The 24,280-nt window shown below is 39.4% G+C and overlaps 1 protein-coding gene across 2 annotated transcripts in view; it reads left to right on the plus strand.

The window, feature by feature from the left end:
* Positions 1 to 24,280, plus strand: part of klhl21 (kelch-like family member 21) — a 75,747-nt gene that overhangs the window by 24,295 nt on the left and 27,172 nt on the right. Inside the window, exon 2 of one of the 2 annotated variants that reach the window (XM_050066209.1) lies at positions 10,471 to 10,545. The exons of the other annotated variant lie outside the window; for it this stretch is intronic. The gene's annotated coding sequence lies outside the window, so the exon portion shown is untranslated. The remainder of the gene's footprint in view (positions 1 to 10,470; positions 10,546 to 24,280) is intronic. 2 annotated transcript variants of the gene reach the window in all.

Consider the following 24,280-nt stretch of genomic DNA (forward strand, 5'->3'; position numbering starts at 1 on the left):
CATTAGCCCACAGCGTCATTAACAGGCGGCTCGCTCAGTGTGTGACGTGCACTTGTAGATAAAATATAGGCCTATATTAATGAAGGTTCATTAGTACGGTTTTGTATTTCTCTGTAATGTAGCACAGTGTTAACAATGTTACTGATACTATTCTTTCTCACACCTTCAACTCAAACCATTGTGTTGCCCTGCCCAAAATATATCATTTAATAATCAAATTAATATCGTAAACATGCGGGCGACTAGTCGACGAATGGCCCTAAATGAAGACAACTGGGCAACTAGGAAAATTCTTGGTTGGGGGCGGCCTTAGTATTTTGATAAAGCCACTTGGACGTCAAAACTGAACTGAGGGGTTCCAGACTAATTTGCATTTACAAATTGGTCTGATGATGCCAAGCTAGCTAAACATAGGCATGCTAACATTGTACACTGCCATACTGTAGACTCTTATTTTTACAGTTATAATATGATTATCCTGTTACTGTATTTCAATAGTTGTCAGTGTGTTTAGATGAATCTATGGGATATCTGACAATATTTGTGACATTTTAGACAGATATTTAAGCAATGTATCATGTTGTCACTCATGCTTGTTCAGGTCTGCCCTTCTAGCCTGAGGTTTGGGAGACATGCTGTTCTGCCAACTGCAGTGTGTTTACAAGCCACAGTCAGCCAAAAACTACTCGGTATGAGAGAAATGACTGAATCCTCGGTGTGAGTCATTCCTGCTTGCAGGTGAGAGTCTGGTGAACTGTTTACCATCGGGTGTTGATTCAGATCACATGGGGAGACTGCCAGACAGATTCTGTGCAGACATGTAGCCGGTGAGTGCCTGGTGGAGGACTCTGTTTGGAAATGTTTCAGCTCTTAAATGGATGCATTAATGGCTGAGTGAATAAGTGGACGGAGAAATTGAAGGATGGGCTGGCATTGTCGGTCTGTTGGCCGGGTGTTTGGTTGACCACTTTGATTCAGGCTAATATATCTCAACGACTATTGGATGGATTGCCCTGAAATTTGGTACAAACATTTAAGGTCCACAGAGAATGAAGATTACTGGCTTTGGTTATATCCTGACTTTTACCTCTAGCGCCACCATGAGGTTGAGATTTCTGATTTGTAGGAAAATGTCTTGACAGCTATTTGATGGATTACCATGAAATTTGGTACACATTTTCTTGGTCCACAGAGGATGGAGATTACCGGCTTTGGTTATGTCCTGACTTTTCCTCTGATGCCATCATGAGGTTTAGATTCTGAATTTTTAGGGAAATGTCTTGACAACTATCGGATAGACATTAACATTAAATTTGGTGCACATTTTCATGGTTCCCAGAAGATGAATCCTAAAGACTTTGGTGACCCCGAGTTTTCCTTTAGCACCAATAACAGGTCAAACCTTTCACTCAACCAGTGATGCATGCATTTGGTGATCCCCTGACTTTTCCTCTAGTGCACCATGAGGTTCACATTTGTGGTTTTAAGGTGGAATGTCTGGACAACTTTTGGATGGCTATCCCTTAAATTTAATAAGGATATTCATGTTGCCCTGGACATGGTAAAAATTATTCCTGCTTGACATCAGCATGTTAGTGGTGTCATTAGTTGGACTTCTGTCCAAATAAAGCACAAATTTTAACTGAAATTTTAGCAAATTGACCCCCCAAAAAGCAAATTTATGTGCTTTTCCATTCACTACTGTTATTAGTTGATTCATTGAGATAAACAGTAAGCGGCGCTCTCCGGTCAGGTACCAATGAGGGAGAGTGCAACAAGATGATGTAATTAAAAGAGTGCTAGTCAAACCTCAAATGAAGGAAAACAATGGATGTATAATAACGAAGAGCACACTGGACAATGGAAATGGAGAGTTTTGAACAATTTATATAATAATATTAATAATCTTTATTTATAAAGTGCTTTTCAAAACAGAAATGCAAAGTGCTGTACATGTCAATAACTAAAAGAGACAAGACATGAAAACAGCAGCTTTTTAAAGAACTGATAGAGACTGAGGAAGTCAGTCTAACTCAAGTAAAATCAGGAAAGGCTCTTCCATAAATGTTTGCTTTAAGAAGGGACTTAACAGAGATCACTGACTCGGCTGATCTGATTTCCTCGGGCAGGTTGTTCCAGAGCCTCGGGGCCCTGACACCAAACACTCTGTCCCCGTTAGTTTTCAGCTGGACCTCAAAAAGACCTCTGCCCGAGAACCTCAAAGTACGTCCTGGCGTGTGCGGCATTAAGACGTCGTAGATATAGCTGGGAGAGAGACTTGACTTGATGAAGAGCCTTAAAAGCGATCAGTAAAATCTTAAAATCTATTCTAAAACATATTACAACTCTGTGGCTCGAGGAAGAGTTCTGTTAACAGCCCTGTGTGCACACGTAAGAGTGTAAAAAGAGACAACGAAGAGAGCTTGCAGCAACCTATGCAGTGACCGAAGGCCTATGTCATGACTGAACATAGACACCTATACACTGAGTATGTTTTCATTGCACTAAGTCGCATTTACCTTTTATCGATACACTGACTTTTCCACCTCCCCCAAGTGTAAAAACTTTTTTTTGCAATAATTCGAGATTGCTTTGTATTTCCCACTTTTATGTCCATTCCCACTCAGGTTTTTATGCGCAAATTGAAAATGCACGTAAAAACAGGGAGATGGAAACGCACCTCGTGTAAGCACTTTATCATGCATTCAGCTCAAAGCCACAACCAGTGGGTCCATACAACGTTTCCATTGCCTAGATGTTTCATTGTTGATCTGTTTTGGTATATCCTGCCATGTTCTACTTGGATCTACTGCATACAGGGTATTAGCCTGGTTTTAGTATAAATCCAGTTAAGTACAAAATTACCGCACTGATTATCCCCAAGTCTTCCTGCTAAAGCCTTGCATACCGTGACCATTGATATATACAGAAGCGTCTTCCTCATGAGCCCCACAGGCCCCTCTCAAGGATGTACTGCCCAAGGCTACTTATTTATGGTCCAATAGGTGTGTTAGTAATTTAAGACATTTATAGCCTTGTATTGAGCAGGTGCAGAAGCACGGAGCCCGGAGATGATGAGCTTGTTTTCATTATACAGGAGGAAATGTGATCTAGTCACCACGGTAACTGGACCCAGGCATGCACGCAGGTTTAATAAATTAAAGTCAAGGGGTTATATGAAAGAAAAACTTGAATGTTTGATTAGCAATGTGTCAGACGTATGAAATATAACATGACATACCTCAGGCATCTCACAGGATTCATGGTTTAATTGAAGATTATTAACAGAAAATGCCACACAGTGCTGTAAGTCTTGAATGTATCTAATATTTTTAGTGAAACTCTTTCCTACCAAATATTTGATCCATGCAGCTGTAATTTTGTCCATCCAAATTGTGCGTAAGTGAGTGAGTCAAATAGCTTGTGTATCCTTTCAAGCATATACTAAAGTGCCATAAGAACAATTTAGAGATTAAGCGGCCCTATAGGCAATAAAAAGATAATATACCTGTGCTGAATGTGGGCAAAGCAAATCACTTTGTCTGCGATCAGAAGGTGCTCCCACACCAGAGGTCTTACTGTCCCCTCCTACCTGATATATCCTCCCAAACCTCAGCTTCCCCGTGCATGAAATCACTGGGGCGGAATGATAGGATGTTTGACTGAGAAGCAGTAGCGTGAGATTTGTTTCTGTGCAGATAAACACAGCCTCGACTGTTGTCTCAGCAATTGAGAACACTTTTCTATTTCAATTTCAAAGTGTGTGAGGCAGAAAATAATCACACGAGGAACAAAACAGGTTCAGCAATTTGCCTAATTGCCTCAGGTGTCTTCGTTGTCAGTCTTAAAGATATGGAAAAGATTTGTGTTTTGATACTGCTCTGCCATCACAAACAAATTATACGTTTTTTTGTTTTGTTTTTTCATTGAAGTTAATCTAGTCTCACAATCACAAGGGAACAAGGGTAGAAAAACAGAAAAGTCATCAAGGCTAAAACTAGAGGTTGAATAGTTTGTCAGCATCTGGCTGTGTGGCTAGATCTTAGTTTTGTATTTAGGCTATAATTTTATAACTTGTTTTAAACCAGCTCTGCCAAAATCACCTCATTTAAAAACTTTGAGCAGCGTAACACATGTTAAGTTAGTAAAATGAGTTATAACCACTAAAGCATAAAGATATCTTAGCGGTGTGGCTGATGTTGCTTGGTGACCCACATAGTTTATTGGTTATGTGACATTATACAGATCTTAAAATTTTCAATAGGCAGTTAGTGAAAGGTTAAGTTAGCTAGCTACCAGTTAGCCTTCACTGCCATTTAAGACATTAGAATATCATTTTCTAGGGATGGGCATGAGTACTTGAGTACTTATTTGGATGTCAGTATTCGTTCAATGGATAGAGTACTTGCTGCTGTACTTGTTTTCCATTGTTGGCCAAGTGACATTCCTATTCTTACGTTAGATGAGGACTGAATAATGATTTAATGGGAGTACTTGAAAATGGAATTTACTTAAAATGCCCATCCCTGTAGTTTACTCATACAGTATCTTGTGTTCAAATGCTCATGCTAACAAAAACAGACCGTCAAAGTGCAACAGAAATGTCTAAATACCTTAAAAAAAGACTACATGCCTGGGTGGGCCAAATGGAGAATCGTGATGTCACATCTGGGCTACCCTCACCAGCCTCATGACATTGCCTTGAAATTCGGGGGCAGAGTGGCCTGGGTTACGTCTTAAGGCTCAGTTATACTTTTGGTCACATGGCGATGAGCTGACACATGACTCAGCTGACTCATGTCTGCAGCATGGTTCTCCACCGATCCATATCCGTGTGGCCAGAAAATTTTTGACATGCATATACAGGTGAAAACCCGATGCGTGGGACCCCCGTGAAATGCAGTGTCTAATGTTGTGACTTCACTTTGGCCTTGTGGACACCCGTGACCATTGCAGATCCATCAAGCATAAATCAAGCATTGTATTTATCACATTTTATTTGGATAAAGGAAAATAGCTCATGTTGCAATGATCAATAATAAATTATGATGAATGAGTCCAGAATCTATAGTTACTAGATGATAAAGTGACATGTAATTTACGAACACAACAAAGTGGATTTGGTGTTAAGTTACTCTTTAAAGCAGTGGTTCCCCACTGACGGGTCATGGTCCAAAAGTGGGTCCATTCTGAATGGAGTGAAGTGACTTGCAAACCTGTCAAGTTTGTAAGAAACACACTTTATTTTTAAGTATAGTAAATTTCCGGCACAGAGCTTCTATTCTTCACTCCTGCTGTAGAGTGAGTGACTAACGGACAGCTACTTAACAGAGACAGCAAACTATCTTGATGAAACACAAGTATGACACTGAATGTATTGAACTGTGTGGACCTTGAATTAATGACTAAGGAGAAATATGGACTCCTGTGACTGCACCAGTTGGGAACCACTGCTTTAAAGACATGTCTGAACTAGCTTCAGCCCTTTGATCCGCCCATGGTCTCGCCTCATTTATCAAGCTGTGACGTTTAACTGGTTATGACCTCAGGCCTGAGGTCTTCGTTAATGGTCTTCGTTTAAATCAGCTAAAAATCAAAGATATTGAAATAACAACAATATCAGATTGTAATTTGTTTGTTTTTTATAAGGAACCTCCTCATATAAACGTATGGAGTTAACCACACACCACACTGTTGAGTAGCTTTATGTTAATGTTGGTTTGATTTCACAACCATATTAAAAAATATTAGCATTGTATGTTTCTGCAACCCACAGTTATATTTGCAAGTTATTATGTAGCTAATACGTTGAAACTTTACATTTCAAGAACGCTGTGGTCAACGTGTGGGTTTAGGTGCAAAAGCCACTTCATTGGGGTTAGGTAGAGATTATGGCCTCTAGTTTCCCGGCATGGCGCAGGGTGGCGAACCCCGCGCAGAGCTAGTTTCAAGCAGCGCAACCCGAGGCGTGCTCAGTTTGTTAGTTTGGCAGACCGAGGTGCGCTGAGATGGGTGTGGCGGCACACCAGGGGGAGGTGACGACAGATCCAGCTTGGCACAGTGACAGTTTCGTGCCAAAAGGCTTTGCCGAAGGTGCGCTAAAAGCTTGCCAGCTGAAACCAGGTCTACTGTCAGCACAGGCGGAGCGCAGCCATGTAGCGGAAGTTTGGCTGACTGGCGGACAGTGCGCACACGTCAACAAAACCTCACAGGCAGGTTTCCAGAATATCAGGCACATTAACAATGCAAGGGACGGAGGTAGGAAAGAGGAGTAGCTGCGCCAGCACGCACAGCGTGCCAAACTTGCAAGATCCGCCTGGCCACATTGAGTTGGCAAAGCGCAGGTGCGCTGCGCCTCCGCCTTGCCCGGTCTGCGAAACTAGAGGCCAATGTTTTGGCTTAAAATACCAAATTTTAGGGGCACAATCCTGACTGAAAATGCAAGAATGTTGGTAAAAAACAATTGCTTTCGTGACACCATCTCAGCCGGAAAACAGCAGTGGGTCACTACAAAACACACATATGTGATTGCTAAAACACGAGAACAGGAAACACGAAATAACAGCTGCTTTTGTTGTTTGCTGGTCTTGAACAGCAGTCTGCCGCTTGACAGCTGTCGTGCCTAAGTGTCACACCATCCACCATCCCCTCCACCTCCTGATGACAAAGTCAGCTTGTCACAAGTGTAACATATCCATGGTTTGCAGAAATGTACAATGCTACAATTTCCTTCTAGCGACTGGGCTGGGAATTTGTTACTTTAAATCAGATGTCAGTGGGATTTTGAGCTCTTACTTCTGGGTTTCACTTCAACTCTCTGAGTTGTTACCACAGTATGATTCAGCACAGTGCTGTAGCTTCCCTCTGCAGTAACTGGTGAGTCAAAGAACCCCTTAAACATAAAGCAACAATATCTGTACAAATCTAGGACATTTTTTGGCAAAATGGTCTTTGATTGAACCCTGGTGCTCCTTATTGACCCTTTTAATGAGAGGATGTTAAACAGTGGAGTGTTCCAGCGGCGATCCAGCAGACCACCCTGAGCAGGCAGTGCTCTTTGTTTCCTTAATAATCAGTTGAGGTCCTCTTCTGCCCACCAACGCTCAGTAATCTCCATCCATAATAACACAGCTGCCTCAGACATGTGGCAGGAGGCAGGAGCCCCCAAATCTAAGCTCCTTTGGTGAGGAGGAGGCAAAGCTGCTCTCTGAAGACAGGCTGTGAGCAACATAAGGCTCTCCAGCCCTCCCAGGGTTTAATGTCTTATTATTTTCCACAGACAGAACCAAAATGAACAGTTTTGTCAGCAGGGACGCTGCTGTGTTGGTGTCACTTCCTGCGTACACACAGCGAGGGAGGGTAGCAAGCCGAGGACTGACGAGGGAAACTGGAGAAACTCCATTTTTCAATATTAGCTGTTCATTTAGTTGGCGTGCTATATCTGAAGATTATTTGGGAGGGTGCTGGTACAGGATCAGTCATGTACTCATGAAGACTTAAAATAAAATACCCAAACGTGAAGCCAAATATAACATTATCCAATTATTTATTTCAGTCGCTGTCACAGTCGTGGAGTGTAACCACACATCTGTGATTCTGTTCCTGTTATAACACTTACTGTATTCTGTTTCACACATTGTTGGATTAAGTTTGTTCATTTTAATGAGATGGATCATATGAGTCCTAGAAAACGGATTAACTGCATGTAATAAACACAGTCAGAATATGTGGTTGGGATGAACAATTCACTTTTTAAAAGAGGACGTATTGTGCTAAATTTTCAGGTTCATACTTTCAGTGCTGGAACATCTGTATTCACCCCCTGTCTTCAAAGGCTCCTTTCAGAGCCTGTCTATTTCCTGAAAAAGCCCAGTCTGCTCTGATGGGTCAGCGTTTCTGGGTCTTCTGTATGTCAGTGTCTCTACACCATCATTGCAGCTGGGCAATGACTGTAACAGAGAATAGCAGCACTTTTAAACATGAGGAATCACCAATAAAGGCTTCTAAATGCAACCAGACATGTTCCAGCAGGAATATGAGCCGAAATTGGGGAGAGATTTTACAACATCAGCAACATTACATTTTTCTCTGATGTTAGCACATTGCTACATTGAATTCAATTCAATTCAATTCAAATTATAAAGCCCAATATCACAAATCCCAATTTGCCTCAGAGGGCTTTACAGCAGACGACATCCCTCTGTCCTTCAGACCGTCACAGTGGATAAGGAAAAACTCCCCAAAATAAAACTCTTTAATGGTAGAAATGGTAGAAACCTCAGGAGGAGCAACTGAGGAGGGATCCCTCTTCCAGGACAGACAGACCTGCAATAGATGTAGTGTGTGCGGAACAGATCATCATAATAAATTTGCAGTAATCCATCTGACAAAATGATACATAAAGAGAGACAGAGATAGATGCAGGGCAGACAGTAATGATAATAGCTGCAATAACATTAATTTAAGTAAATTATGGTACAATATGTAGTAAGTATATATTAATATATGACAGTATATGTACGTGACAATAATGATCATATGAAACTAAAGAGAGCATTAACTTTGTACTTGCAGCCTGGGAATGACTATAACTGAGAATAGTAGCACTTTTTTTTAACTTTTAATAATCAATAAAATCTTTCGAACAGGACTGCACAAGTTCCAGAATGAATATGATTTGAAATCAAGGAGAAACATAATCCCCAACCAAGATTACATTTCCCTGATGTTAGCATGTGGCTACATGCAGCAATGCACTTGCAGGCAGGGAATGAATTTCTCTGGTTAAAAACCACTAATCAACGCTTCTTAACACAAGTGGACCAGCAGGAATATCATCCCAAATCAGGGAGAAATTAACAACATCACCAACCAAGATTACATTTCTCTGAAGTTAGCATGTTGCTACATTACATTAGCAGTCTACTTGCAGCATGGGAACAACTGTAAAAGTGATTAGCAGCACTTTTTACAATGAAAAAAATACCAACATGTTCCAGCAGGAATATGATCCAAAATCAGGAAGAAAATGAATAACATTGGCAACCAAGGTTTGGTATCCAAGACTATATATTTCCCTGACTTTAGCATGTAGTTTCATGTACATCTGCAGTTAACTTGCAGCCAGAAATTGATTACAACAGAGAATAGTGGTACTGTCTATTGTGAAAAATCCAGAATAAAAGCTTCTAAACACAAACAGATATGTTCCAGCAGGAATACGATCGATAGTCATGGAGAAACAACAACATCAGCAACCAAGTTTACATGTTTTCCCGATGTTAGCATGTAGCTACATGTACATTAGCATTGTACTTGCAGCGGGGAAATAACTGTAATGGAGAATAGCTGCACTTTTTATTGTGAAAAATCACCAATAAAAGTTTCTAAACACAATCGCACATGTTTCAGCAGGAATATGATCCGAAATCGGGGAGAAATTAACAACATTGGCAACCAAGGTTTGGTATTCCTGATGTTAACATGTAACCAAGTGTAAGTTAGCATTGTACATGCAGCCAGGGAACAATTGTAACAGTGGTTAACAGTACTTTCTACAATGAAAAACATTATTAATAAAAGCTTCTAAAGCAGGAATCGATCCAAAATCCAAAGAAATCAACAACACAAGCAACCAAGATTACATATTTCCTCAATGTTAGCTTGTAGCTACACTGTAGCAGTGTACTTGAAGTTGGGAAATGACTGTAATGGAGAATAGCGGCACTTTTTATTGTGAAAAATCACCCATAAAAGCTTCCAAACACAGTCCCACATGTTCCAGCAGGGACAGGATCCGAAATTGGGGAGAAATGAACAACATTGGCAACCAGTGGTATCTCTGATGTTAGCATGTGGCTCAATGTGGGTTAGCAGTGTACGTGCAGCCTGCGAACAACTGTAACAGTAATTAGCAGCACTTTCTACAGTGAAACATTACTAATACCAACAACCAGGCATGTTCCAGCAGGAATGTGATCCAAAATTGAGGAGAAATAAACAAGATTAGGATTTGCATGTAGTTGTACGTACGTTAGCAGTGAACTTGCAGCCGAGAATTGATTGCAACAGAGAATAGCGGCACTTTCTACTGTGAAAAATCACCAATATAAGCTTCTAAATATTCCCCCGGGGAGAAATGATCAACATTGGCAACCAAGACTACATATTTCCCTGAGGTTAGCATGTAGCTTCATTAAGCATTATGTAAACACTTGCAGTTAGTGTTCCTGGAGCACATGATGATTTAAAGAAATCCAGCACACTCTGAAGTCACACTGTAGCCAAAGTAGAAAAACTTTTTGTTTACAGGGATTACTTCTACATATCTCATTATTTGAAACTTTGGCCACGTTTAATATTAACATTCTTCATTGTAACACTACATATAAGACCCAAATTATGGACAAGCATAATGGGTTCCCTTTAATATTAATTTTTCCTTTCCATTTTTTTGTGCTTGGCCCACAGAAAGAGCATGACATCTTTGAGGACAGCTGGACTGAAGACTGATTAAAGTGGACTTTGAGTGCACCCAATAATTATGTAAGGCAAGATGACTAATGCCTACTCCAACACTCTCACACTTAAAGTCTCACATGGTCATGGCGATAATACAAATCTGGTTTTTGCACATGAGAGAGAGTAGTTTACATCCTCCCTTATTTTGTTTGACTGTGTCACTCTGTGCCTTGTAGCCATGGGCCATGTAGCACTCATGCATAGATTGTGTGACAGCATGATTAATTGTGTCTTCTTCGGAGGCAAACTAAACTAGCAGATGGATATGTGAGGAGGAGTCCTTGGCAGTGGGGGAGAAGTAACTGTTTATTTCTTGTGAGAAAGAGGAGGCTGGTATAATGATGAATGAAACCACTGAAACATTCTGCTGATGTCTTAGAAAAACGCTGTCTAGGAATCTCCAAACAATATATTTTTCAGAAGGATAAATGGCGTCTAATCTTCCATTTAGGCACTTTCACGGCCTCTGTAATGGCAGCATAAACTATCACGGTCATATTCAATTTGAAAGACTGAGAAGGGACGCCGGGTGATTTTCCTGCAAATGCTGAGAGAAAAGAGAAGATTTTGCAAATTCCAGCCATATTTCTTTTAGTGTGCACTCAGCAAATGCAGATGTACCAACAGAGGTAATATCCACAAGTAGTGTCCCACTCATCAGGAGCACATGATTGGATTAGACTGCAGATTATCATGTAGGATGTGAGCGCCAGGCAAGCAGATAACCATGCCTTCAGAAATTATTAATCACAGTAAACCAACGCTAAAGTGTTTTTCCCCAAGTGAATGCATCAGCAACAAAAAAAAATCGCTGCCTACATGTAAGATAAATTGTAATATGCAACTGCAAGCACAGCACAGCCCAGACTGGGGTGCATAAAACGTGCATGTTGATGAGCTCCTGAGCTATACAGTCCAATTTATGGTAACCAAACACAAAAAAGAAACACATTTCAATCATCTGAATTTTATCTCATCACTGACAGGCTGACGGGTTTTTATGATTATGCTCTGCAATTTTGTTTTCTTCTGCAATTCAGCGGGCAGAATTGCTCAGCAACCAGAAAGATGACATCCGATAATGATCCCGACTCACAGATGAGTGACCACGAATGTGATGTTGTCATTTTCCAATATTGCTTTGTAATCCCACCAGGGCATGTAAACACAGGCTGGATGAAAGGAAGACAACGCTTTAAGAACACGGTCTCAATGTGTAATTTGGCATTAACCATGTTTCACAGGTTGTGATGGTAATAATGGAGAACACCAAATGTTTGACAGAGGATTTGTGCTGGGAGTATGAGGCAGACACACAATGACGCCTGATTGAAAGATGCTCTTTATGACATGGCTGACAGCACATGAACAGTCATGGCCGTGGCTCTTGCAACATGGAACAACAAATAAAGTGGGGCTCCTGTGGATCACCTTTGAGCGCAGGGGGAGCCCATTACACTGATCTCCTTCACTATGTGATAAACATTATGGCAGCTGCAAGACATTAAATCATAAACACAAAACTCTGTGGATGTGTAAAATACCAACCCGATCACCAGAAATAATGTTGGCATTAAATGTTTCTGCAAACCACGGATATGTTACATTTGCACATCATTATGTAGACGATACGTAACACATTCTTAATCCCAACTCCTTAAATATGACACTTGGTCAGTGGCCCTACACATCAAAATATGACGCATTAGAGGACAGCTTGTCAACCATAGATGTACAATAATACCTAGATTCCAACATGGCGACTTTTCAGTCCTATGGAATTCCTTGCCTGGCATATAGGCCAGACATTTTTCACTGATTATGAATAGTAGCGTTTCTCCTGCTGGCCCCGCCCACGAGTCCCCACATGTCTCACAGACTTTACATTGGGCTGACGTCACAGATTTTTAAATCTCTTTTCTAGGCTCAAGGAATAGAAAGACATATTAAATATTTAACTTCCATGGATCAAAAACCCATAATAGAAGGAGTCATAATTGACCTTGTTTACAGTTTGAGGTGGCCTGTCAACAGATTGACAGGTGTCACTTTTACAGTTGTGGTCTAAGGGGAAAACTATTTTTGGGCTGCAGGGGATTTTTTTTGCTGCAATACCACGAGTGGCCACTGGGAAAATATTGGCTTTAGGGCTAAACTGCTTTCCTGCAGGCCTGGTGTCAATGTACGCTTGTTACATGTATTTTGTCTTTTTGGAATAAACTTCAGCTGTCACAGGAAATGTCCAGTTTCCACTTGTGAAATACATGCAGTCTCTTTTCAGAATAGACTTAACTACATTTGTTAAAAACTTTGTTTTTAGGTTTACGTTCTTAGGTGTAGGCATCTAAAGTACATGGTTAGGTTTAGAAAAAAAATATGGTTTGGCTTAAAACACAATGTTCGTTATTAACGTAATGTAACATCACGTGGCATATGTCACCAGCATAGCATGCTACACATACTAGCAAACTACGCTATTACTAAAATAACTTGATCAACCTTTAGTTTCACACGGGACACCAACAGTGGGCTTTGGGGTGGGAAACCAGAGTTTGTTTGACCCATGGATGACATGACAGCTCCCCAATAGTAAAGCAAAAACATCTCGATCGCCCCCTAGTGGCTGGCTGCAGTATTGGTCATAAACCCCGCCCCCGTGTTAGCGGATGGGACATGGGCCAAACTAAAAGGTCAAAGTACAAGATACCTTTTTCATTTATGCAATAAATTTGTCTTATGCAATAAAAAGAGGGTCTGATGATTGAAAGCTATATGTATATCAGTGTGCTTGCTATCAGAGGCACTGCTTGAGATTGGCTGGATAGGTGTGTGAGCAAGATCTAGATACTGTGGAGATCGCTATAGCGCAGACTGTGGCTCCAAATGAAGTTACTATCACAAGATGGCAGCTGCCATATCCATGATATTTTGGCTTCATTTTTGCTCTATGCCGGCTTTCTTGCTCTTTATACTACGATAGTTGCCTGGAGCCATAGGCGTCATTTAGGTATGGCGAGGTATGGCAGCTGCCATACCTTGGAATCGGGAGAAAAAAAGAGAGAGGTTCTGTAGTCATCGTACTTGTGAGTGTCCTTCATATTTGTTGCAAGTGATCAGATGTGATATGTTAGATAGTCCGAGGCGCACTGGCTGGTTGTTTTCATTGTATTGCACTTGAATAGGTCAATAATATGCTCATCAGTGAACACGAGTGTTAGTGAATACAAGTGTTATTGAATCAAATTGTTCGCCACTTCACTCCTCCGCGAGTTATAAGTTATGTGAGTTATCTGTGTGTTGTAAAAGCATTTTGCTCTGCTGCTGTAGACAGCCTGTCTAAATGATGTCTTGAAGCTTGTCTGATTGTATGTGGGGTTTTTTCTTCATGTCGGCATGTTAAGCTTGTATTTTCGGTCTCTGGAGACACTCCAATAAAGTCGCCTATACAGTATTGTACCAAATTGGCCTTTGTTTTACTGTGTTTCATACACCGGACCCCTTGGTTATCTTCTAGAAATGAGCTTGTAATTAATTTATTTTCTTTATTTTCTGTGAAGTTAAACACATGACTAATGATAATTAAATGTCCGCTCGCTGCCTGTGGTGCTGAAATATGCGCCGAAATAGGTCCGATGTTTTCACTGCTCTCACCAAGTCGTGCATTTTTCACTGCTCTCACCAAGTCGTGCATTACATGCAGACATGAGGTATTATGAATGTGAGAAACAGAAGTACATACGATGCTATTGAAAACTGTTTCAAAGGACATGAAGCTGACAGGTCAAAAACCAAAGTGAAGTTTTATATAAGTTCATATTTTTGAAATTCCATCATCAGTAGCTCTGTGACATCATGTCATATTGCCATACCTTAGCTTTTGCTGAAACGACGCCCCTGCCTGGAGCATCAGAAAATGGCACCGCTTAGTGTGTCTCATACCACTGCTAAAGGTGTGTCAGTGTCTGACATTGAAGGCCACTAACCAAGTGCTGGTATTTGATGAATTAGGAATGAGACCAGTTTGGGATACGCTGAAACTTTATATTTCAAAAACACTGTGGTTAACGTGTGGTCAGGTCTAGGCACAAAAAATACTTGGGTTATGGTTAGAAGAAGATCAGGTTGTGGCTTAAAATATCACATTTGGGGGCACAATCCCAGCAGGAAAAGCAGCTTTTTCTTTGTGCTGCAGTGGTCTGCAGCTTGGCAGAGGTCTTGCCAAAGTGGCATCTCCCAATAAAGTCAGTTTACATACTACACTTTACAAATGATGATACGACAATGATAGGGCCAAAAATATGCGGTGAATTGTGTCCTAAATGTAGGAGAACACAATGGTGAGCCGTGAAGCAAGGCTGGAGCCTATCACAGCTGACATTGGGTGAGAGGCAGGGTACACCCTGGACAGGTTGCCAGACTATCACAGGGCCGTGAAGTAACAGTTAAACAAAAAATGTATGTTTTTATTTTGCCTTAAGAAGGTAATTTAATTGTTATTCTAATACACACCTCCTACTCAAAGGTAATCAGCCTTATTAGAAATAAGTAAACGGCTGGTTGAGTCCCAGTATAACAACCTGTAAAACCACAGCTGCATGCTGAATACAAACATTCAGCATGCAGCTGAAATAAATCTGCCCTCAGGTGTGTTTTTGCAAGCGCTGTAGACAATCATAAATGACCATGCAAGTTAAGATAGTAAATAACAATGCAATTTTATATGCATGAATAATAAAAAGAATGTTTTGTTTTTTTTAAAGTCTAAACCTTTATTTATCCAGGGAAGGCTTTGCTGACCAAGCCTCAGCAGCATCCTGCCTCTCAGTGTGATACACTTAACCACAATAAAGATGAGTTTGTTCAATATTTTATGCCGCCACTACTGAATGTTTTGCTTTTCCCCGACACCCAGATCCACAAATAATACACCTACTTATTCAATGAGCCCAGGGTGCGTTATTACCGGGCCCTTCAAAGCTGTCACCACATGGAGAGGCCCCGCTGTGCAACAATAAATTTGGAATTCAATTAACCAAAGCACATCTTGACCTTTGATATCATAACACAACATAAGGTGGTTATTGTCATGTGTTGTATAACTGTGTCCTACATGCAAAACTGTGTGTGCAAGTCAGCTTTGTTTTTTCAAAGCTTCTGCAACTTCTCAGTTTTTTACCTTCATCAGCATCCCTGTGTTTATCACTCGTCTACCTCTTCTTGCTTTCTCAGTGTTGTTCCGCTTCGCTTCTCTCAGACTTCAACCCCCCATCTCTATTGATCAAACTTCTTTATCGGCGGTTTCTTTCACTTTCCATCTCCAGGGAGATGTATTGACATTCAAAGCTGCAGTTTGTCGTATCAATAATTTATGCTATGTTCTTAAATATGCAACAGAGCATTACAGCAAATGTTCATAAAGAATCAGTGTTATAGATGTAACTGAACACCGTGCGGTCGATTTACTGCTGCACCATGACGGGGTTTTATGAGCCAAATAGTTGTCTGTTTTCATGCCCATAGAAAGAAATAATATGAATGTCAGCTGAAGTGATGATATCTTTATGAACTATGCTTTTTTTTTTTTTTTTTTTTAAAGATTCATACACTGCTTGGAGGTGACTACAGTTATTGTTTTATTTAAATTATTTACATCAGTCCATGGCGTAATTCATAAATGTTTATTTGAAAATGAAATTGATCAATTAATTTAAATGATATTAATAATAATTCTGTAGTAGATATTAGTCGTTACTACAATTAATTGCCAAACAAGTGAGCCTGTTTTTGGCTGGTAATGATATACATCAATTAGTTTGATTAATTAAGAAAATTTGATTGATTTATTTTTTTCTCAGAGAAATACTGCTGTTGCATATATTTGGCTAATGTTGTTCCACACATAGTTACTCAACAGTTCATTAATATAATAAATAAGTAAAAAGCACTTCAAAATGACAAAAGCACAGAGATGTGGGTAGCACTTTATTTGGATGGTCCGCCTACAGATAGTTTATGGGGTGTTTGTAACTTTTCAACAGCTTATTAGGTGAGTTTCAACAATTCAACTGTTTTAATTAATTCTGTCGATGTTTAACAGATTTATGAATTTATGAACATTCCTACATATTCTCAGAATAATTTAGTTGAACTTAAAATATTAAATCAAACTATGCAGCATTTAAGTTCAATTAAATTATCCTGAATATGTAGTTAGTTGTCCTGCAAACTCCATATAATCTACAGACAAAATGACAATTGAATCCTTAAATCTCAGCTAATTAACAGTTGAAAAGTTAGAAATACACTATAAACTATCTGTATGTAGACTTTCCAAGTAAAGTGGTACCAAGATGTGCTCTGTGTCAGAAAGAAAGTAAGGCTAGCCTGTCGCATCAGCTGTTCAAACTCAGTTCTAAGACATGTTTTTACTAAGTGGCTAATTTACACATCACTAAATCAAAACACAAATCATAATTTATTCAAAAACTGTAGTAGATATTAGATGTTTTAATACTTACACCTATTAACTAGGTGTTGCATGGTCAGGGTAGCTAGTGTCAACTGACAAGGCTAACATTAGCTTGCTAACCTTATGACCCTGACTGAAGAGCAGAAGAAGAAATATGGAATATAGATGACAATGATGTAAACTCGCAAAATTACTGTCACTGAAATAACACGATACACCCCAAATCACAAAATATTATGGTAGTAATGTTTTCAGACTACATAACCAGGCAACATCAGCTATGTTAGCATAATCAGGCTTGCCACTCTAAACTGCATGAAAAAGTCTGAAACAGAGATATTTATCAATCCATGTACATACAAATAAAACGAGGGACAGCTGGGAACAGTTGGAAGTTATGTCTCAACTTACATTAGTGAAGTGTTTCTAGCATTCTGAGGTTTTAATGGCTTGACGCAGTTTGAAACTAGTTAGTTGTAAACCATTAGTGCTACTGACAAAGCTAACGTTAGCTTGCCAACCTTATGACTGTATGACTCTGACTGAAGAGCAAAAGAGGAAATGTGAAATATAGGTAACATATTTGACCTGTGTATAATGATGGAAACTTGCTGGATTTTCAATTATTTTTCACTGAAATAACACAATATACCTAAAATCATAAAATATTATGGCTGGAATATTTTCAGACTACGTAACCGAGCAACATCAGTTATGTTAGCATAATCAGGTTTGCCACTTTAAACTGCAATAAATAAATCTGAAACACATATGTACATTTAAACAAGGAACAGTTGGAAGTTATGTCTCAACTTACATTAAAGTGTTTTCTTGCATTGTGAAGTTTTTAATGGCTCGACACAGTTTGAAACTAGTTAGTTGTTACTTCGAATTATGGGACTTGAAACTCAGAAACTTACTAAATGAAAGATTTATGAAAGGCAAGTGCAACCCAGTTCTGAAACACAGCCTGGAAACTTAAAATTAAAAGCCTGGAGAGTGGAGCTGGCCTTGTGTAAACAGTCAGCCTTGCCACTACTAAAATATAACTGACTTTATCATTTTACAGAGGTAAAGTTTTGTTAACACATCACTAAATCAAAACACAAATCATAATTTAATCAAGTACTACTTAGATACAGTATTAGTTGCTATTAATACCTACACCTATTAACTGCCAGGCGTTGTGTGGCTAACGTAACTAGTGCTAACTGACAAAGCTAACGTTAGCTTGCCAACCTTATGACCTTATGACTCCGACTGAAGAGCAAAAGAGGAGATGTGAAATATTAACATATTTGACCTGTGTATAATGATGGAAACTTGCTGGATTCTAAATTATTTTTCACTGAAATAACACAATATACCTAAAATCATAAAATATTATGGCTGGAATATTTTCAGACTACGTAACCAAGCAACATCAGTTATGTTAGCATAATCAGATTTGCCACTTTAAACTGCAATAAATAAATCTGAAACATATTTACCCATGTATGTACATATAATTAAACAAGGAACAGTTGGGAACAATTAGAAATTATGGCTCAGCTTACATTATAAAGTGTTGTCTAGCATTCTGCAGTTTTAATGGCTCAGTTTGAAACTAGTTAGTTGTTACTTGGAATTATGACTTGAAACTCAGAAACTTATTGCTAAATAAAAGACTTATGAAAAGCAAGTGCAACCCAATCCTGAAATTTCAGGATTGGGTTGCACTTGCCTTTCATAAGTCTTTTATTTAATTTATTTAACACAGCCTGGAAACTTTAAATCAAAAGAGAGTTGGCCTCATGTAAACAGTCAGCCTTGATACTACTGAAATATAACTGACTATCATTTTACAGGAGCAAAGTTTTGTTTACACATCACTAAATCAAAACACAAATCAGAATTTAATCAAATACTGTAGTATATTAGTTGGGGGTCATCCCTATGTTTCCACGGTTCTATGTTTTTTGGGTTCTATGTTCCCCACTTCACGCTGCAAAAAAGGTTCTATGTTCCCCGCTTACACAAAAAGGGTTCCATGTTTCCCGCTTGGTTGAGTGGGCAACATGGAACCCGGGAAACATAGAGCCTTTTTTGTGTAAGCGGGGAACATATCCTTTTTTTGCAGGGTTAAGTGGGGAACATAGAACCCGGGAAACATACAACCCTGGAAACATAGATACGCTCCCAGTTAGTTGTTATCAATACCTAACGTTACACCAACTGCCAGGCATTGCGTAGCTAACATAACTAGTGCTAACCGACGAAGCTAACATTAGCTTGCTAACCCTATGACCCTAACTGTAGAGCAAAAGAGGAAATATGAAATATAGTTAACACATTTGACTTTTGTGTAAAGATGTAAACTTGATATATTTTAATTTATTTTTCACAGTATACCTAAAATCACAAAATATTATGGCAGGAATGTTTTCAGACTACATAACTGAGCAACATCAGTTCCGTTAGCATAATCAGGTTTGCCACTCTAGACTGCGTGAATAACTCTGAAACATATTTATCCGTATGTGTATCCTTATATTTGAATGTACATACAAATAAAACAAGGAACAGTTGGGAACAATTGGAAGTTATGTCTCAGCTTACATTACAAAAGTGTTCTCTAGCATTCTGAGGTTTTAATGGCTTGACACTGTTTGAAAGTAGTTAGTTTTTTCTAAGAACTGAGGGACTTTAAACACAGAAACTTAATTTTAAATAATGGATTTATGAGAGGCTGGTGCAACCCAATCCTGAAACACATCCTGGAAACTTTAAATTAAAAGCCTGGAGAGCAGAGCTGGCCTCAAGTAAACAGACAGCCTTGCCACTACTAAAATATAACTGAATTTATCATTTTACAGGAGCAAAGTTTTGTTTCCAGCCAGCAGAGTTTAGTCAGGGATACACAGAAGCATTACAGTGCCAAGATCCTCTGTTATCTATTATTATTTCATAATTAATGAGGCAGATATTTTTGTCCTGAGAGCTATTGGCTCAACAGATTAAGTGCGGCTGTAACATAAAAACTATAAAATGTCTCCATCTAGTGAGTAAACTGATGTAAACACTAGTTTTTCTGCTTAATATGCTTTGTGTTTATTCCTCATTTGGGTGGTCTTGAGGAGCATGGATCCCTCAAAGTTTCGGTAAAATCTTGGGCTGATGGTGGATTATTATTCCAGGGTTTTTACAATATTTGCCAACAGGGTCGGACCACAAATAAGGCTGTGTTCTGACTGCAGGATCACAAAGAAGTATGTTTGGTGATTATATTTTACTGTACCAGTGCCCTGGGGAATCAATTATTAAAGTTTAAAGCCTCTATAATCAATATTCATGTAATAACAAATGCTCGAATGATTATGAATATAGTGTAGTGGTGAACCTACAGATAACTTTCACCCCACTCTGCAGTTCACTGTAACTGAACATTATGTACTCAGCACCAAATGGCAGACAAAGCTAACAGCTAGCTTGTAAATATATGCACTGTGTCTACTGGATGTGTAAACAAGCTGTTGTTTGCTAACAGGTTTGTTCTATCAACTTTGAGATGAAGATAATATGTCAGTGCTTGTATCTACTGCCCTCAAGTGGCCCAAAAAACAGGTTAGGCGCAGTATTGAATTTAAGGAGAAGTTCAAAAAGTTGGAAAATACACTCAGGCTACATTCACACCAACACATTTTCATTTTAAAAGGCATGACTTTTGCTACATTTACGCCTAACGTCCACACTACTTCGGTGTCTCGGAAACCCTAAAATAGAGAATTTTGAAAACGCTGCTGACCCTGTTTTTCTTTAAAAACTCTGGGATTGTATTTCAAGGTGCTTTCACACCTGCCCTGTTTGGTTCGTTTCAATCGAAGTCAAATTCGTTTGCCCCGTAAGTGCGGTTCGTTTGGGCAGGTGTGAACACAGCAATGACACCAAAACAACCGGACTGAGACCTTCTTGAAGAGGTGGTGTCAGTCTGGTTACAAACGAACTCTGGTGCAGTTCGTTTGTGGTGAGAACGTGTTCTGACCTGGATGTGAAGCAACTGCAGTCACATGACACATTGTTTGGGTTAAACATGAGCATGTTACAGTCCTGGAGGATTATTAATGTGCACCTCCTCCTGTACTGCCTTAATATGCACATTCAGCACATCCAATGCATCAAAACATTGTTTTCTAGTTGGAGCCGCGCCTCGTTTTCAAACTGTATGGTTTGACTAAAATGAACAATGACAGCAATATAGTCCACGATGAGCAGCGCTAAAATCAACCTGCGTAGTTGTCCCTCCATTGTGACATTAGAAAGTGTCACATTTATCTTGCAAGTGTACTCTTCTTCAACGTTTGCTTTACTTCCTGGATTTTTCCCACATTGAAATTCTGACCAATCAAGAGCAGCTTTCTCACACAAGGCATTTGATCTGGTCCGCTTGTAAATGCTGCTGAACACGAACCAACTCTAGGCAATTATACAACTTTGTGACAAAATTAGTCCCTGATTTGGACCAAAGCAAGACAACTCTGGGTTGGCTTTGGAAATGCAGTATTCTGTTTTTGTTTTGTTTTGGTTTGTGTTTTTTTTTTCCTTTAATGTAAAAGGCAATATTCATTATAAAAACCTGGAAAGTCTGGAGATGTTCAATTTCAATTCAATTTTATTTATAAAGCCCAATATCACAAATCACAATTTGCCTCACAGGGCTTTACAGCATACGACATCCCTCTGTCTTTATGACCCTCGCAGCGGATAAGGAAAAACTCCTTATCCGCAACGATGTTGTCGTTGCAATTCTGATTATGATGTTTCCTTCCTCTTGTCCTAAACTTTGCATTTTATATTGCTACTTTTACCCAGATGCGCAGTAGGCAAACTGTTATTCAAGCAACAATTCCCATGTATAATTATCTTACAGATATGAGAGTGGTTTTGATCGTCTCATCAAGCTCTCGAGAAGGAGGCAAAAGCATTTAAAAAAAAAAGTCTTACAAGTGTTTGTTTGGGCCTCAGGCTCAACCCTGTTCCCTGTGAGGAAAATGTCCAACTGTCATACTGAGAATTTAATTAATAAATTTTAGTCAAGTGACATTAAATGTCAGTTTCAATTGTTCGAAGATCCTCTGTGAGTACCTAATTTGGCTGCATTTTGTCCAATGTCACCGCGACCCCTGTGTAAGATGTCCGTCAGCAGTTCCCACATCTCCACTGCCCGAGGGACACAGTGAGGCCAGAACAGGTTCAACAGCAGGTCACTCTTAATTGCACTGCAAAGGTTGTTTCACTCTTTATTTCACATTTTACATTCCAGACCATCATCTCTTTCTTGCCTCCTCATTATCACCCTCTGAGGGATGAGCGGCAAAGGTGTACATGTGTCCTCCGTGGCCTGAATTTTAAGCAGTTTACTGAATTAACAAGTGTGATGGCCTTGGGGGATTTTTTCCTGTCAGTTTCCTGCTGGTTAAATTCTGTGCAAAGTGGCTGAGAACATCTAATTGGATGGATTCATATGGGAATCTGATGAATTTTGTATTCATATTTTGTGACTGTTTTTTTTTTTTTTTTAAGGCTGAGACTTAAAGGGACAGTGTGACTAGGGGCATCTAGCAGTGAGGACTGCAGATTGCAACCAGCACGATGTCGGCTCGGATCGTGAACGACAAGTGTCGTACGTGATAATCCATCATTTTATCTTGTGTAGTGTGTCATAGTAGACGCAACCAGTGCTACATCCGGGACGCCTCACGATGTCCCAACAGAAAGTCTAGCATGTTTGATTTTCTTTTTGTCTTTAATGACTTCTCCTGTCACAGCTGTCACTTTGGCCAATAGGAACACAGAGCGTAGCTAAATCTGTTTAAAATTAAAAGCCCCTTATGATCTTGGTTGAGAGAATCCCTACATTTTCTAAACAGGTTTTTATTGTGAAACATATGCAGGAACCTGTTGTGGAGGATACAGTGACTTAAATCATTTGCATGTTGTACTTCAAATGTAGCTTCTGCCACCTGGTGGCGCTTTTAAGTTACTACATTAACATTTCGGCTGGAACATGGGCAGACACAGTGACTGAAATAATAGCAATAATAATAAAAACAGGACAAGAATAACCCGACGACAACACACAAGTCATGAAATACGGCCAGCGATGATTGGTCGTGGACCGCTGTGTAGTCTGTCATGTCTGTTGTTCACGATTTTATGACTTCACAATCACCTAATCTGACATAATGACTGTCGGAACAGACAAAAATGTTGTGTAGTGTGAACCCGGCATAAGAATTTCTTTAGTGGTCATTGTTCACCATGAGCCTCTCACATACCGGGGTTCATGTGACTTTAGCATGTAAGAAAAGCCTTAGTTTTCACAATGCTGTATGGACAAAGATCTTTGCACATGAAGTAGGTGATGGACTCTGTCATTTTCTTCGTTCTCTCACAGTTGGATGGTAGTTTTGTCGAGCTAAGTGTGTCCAGTGTTTTGATTTTTCGGTGGAGCGGGTTTAGCACTAGCTTAGCCGTCAGCAGCCAGCACTATCTCTGGGTGGTGGCGTGTGAGGCGAGTCCTCATGTTCGTAGTATTCCTGGAGTATTTTCATAAGACAGTGCTTGCAAATTGCATGTGTCATATTCCAAGTCCTCCCTTCTATACAAAAATCCAGTCCAGTCCAGACGTTTGAGTTAAACACCGACAGCACATTTCTGATATCTTTATTCGGTGCCTCCATCTTTGTTTTGATGAACTTCCTGCAAAATGCTGCTGACTGAGACCTCTGCTAACCTCACCAGGAAAAAAAAGATCAGCACCATCTAGTGGACAGAAAAAGCAACTGATTTTATTATTCTAGTACCAAAAGTTGTATTAAAATGTGTATTAATAAAAATTAATATTAATAAAGATCGATACTTGGTGTCCGTGTATCGGACAATACAATACATAAAATATCCAAATTCTATGTTGTATTGCTTTAATAAAGGGACCATTCTAAGGTCACAAAAACACAACTAATCTTCTTTTAATGTGATTATAAACTAAAGAAAACATACTTATTATATTTTATTCCATCTCTGCCAGTATGTCCCCCTAAATCCTACACACTGGACCTTTAACATTGTCTTATAAATTGTTTCCATGTATTTTGTTAGAGGCTAATTCAACCACAAAAACACATACAGAGTTTATTTGCACAAAGAGCGGTCTGTGAGTTGCTACTCCTTCAAGCTAATATTTATTTTACACATGTGGGCAGTGGGAGAAGGAAAATGTTGATGATTAAACTGATTTAATTAGAAGATGAG

Source organism: Epinephelus moara, chromosome 16 (assembly GCF_006386435.1).
Source record: "Epinephelus moara isolate mb chromosome 16, YSFRI_EMoa_1.0, whole genome shotgun sequence".
Lineage (NCBI taxonomy): Eukaryota > Metazoa > Chordata > Actinopteri > Perciformes > Serranidae > Epinephelus > Epinephelus moara.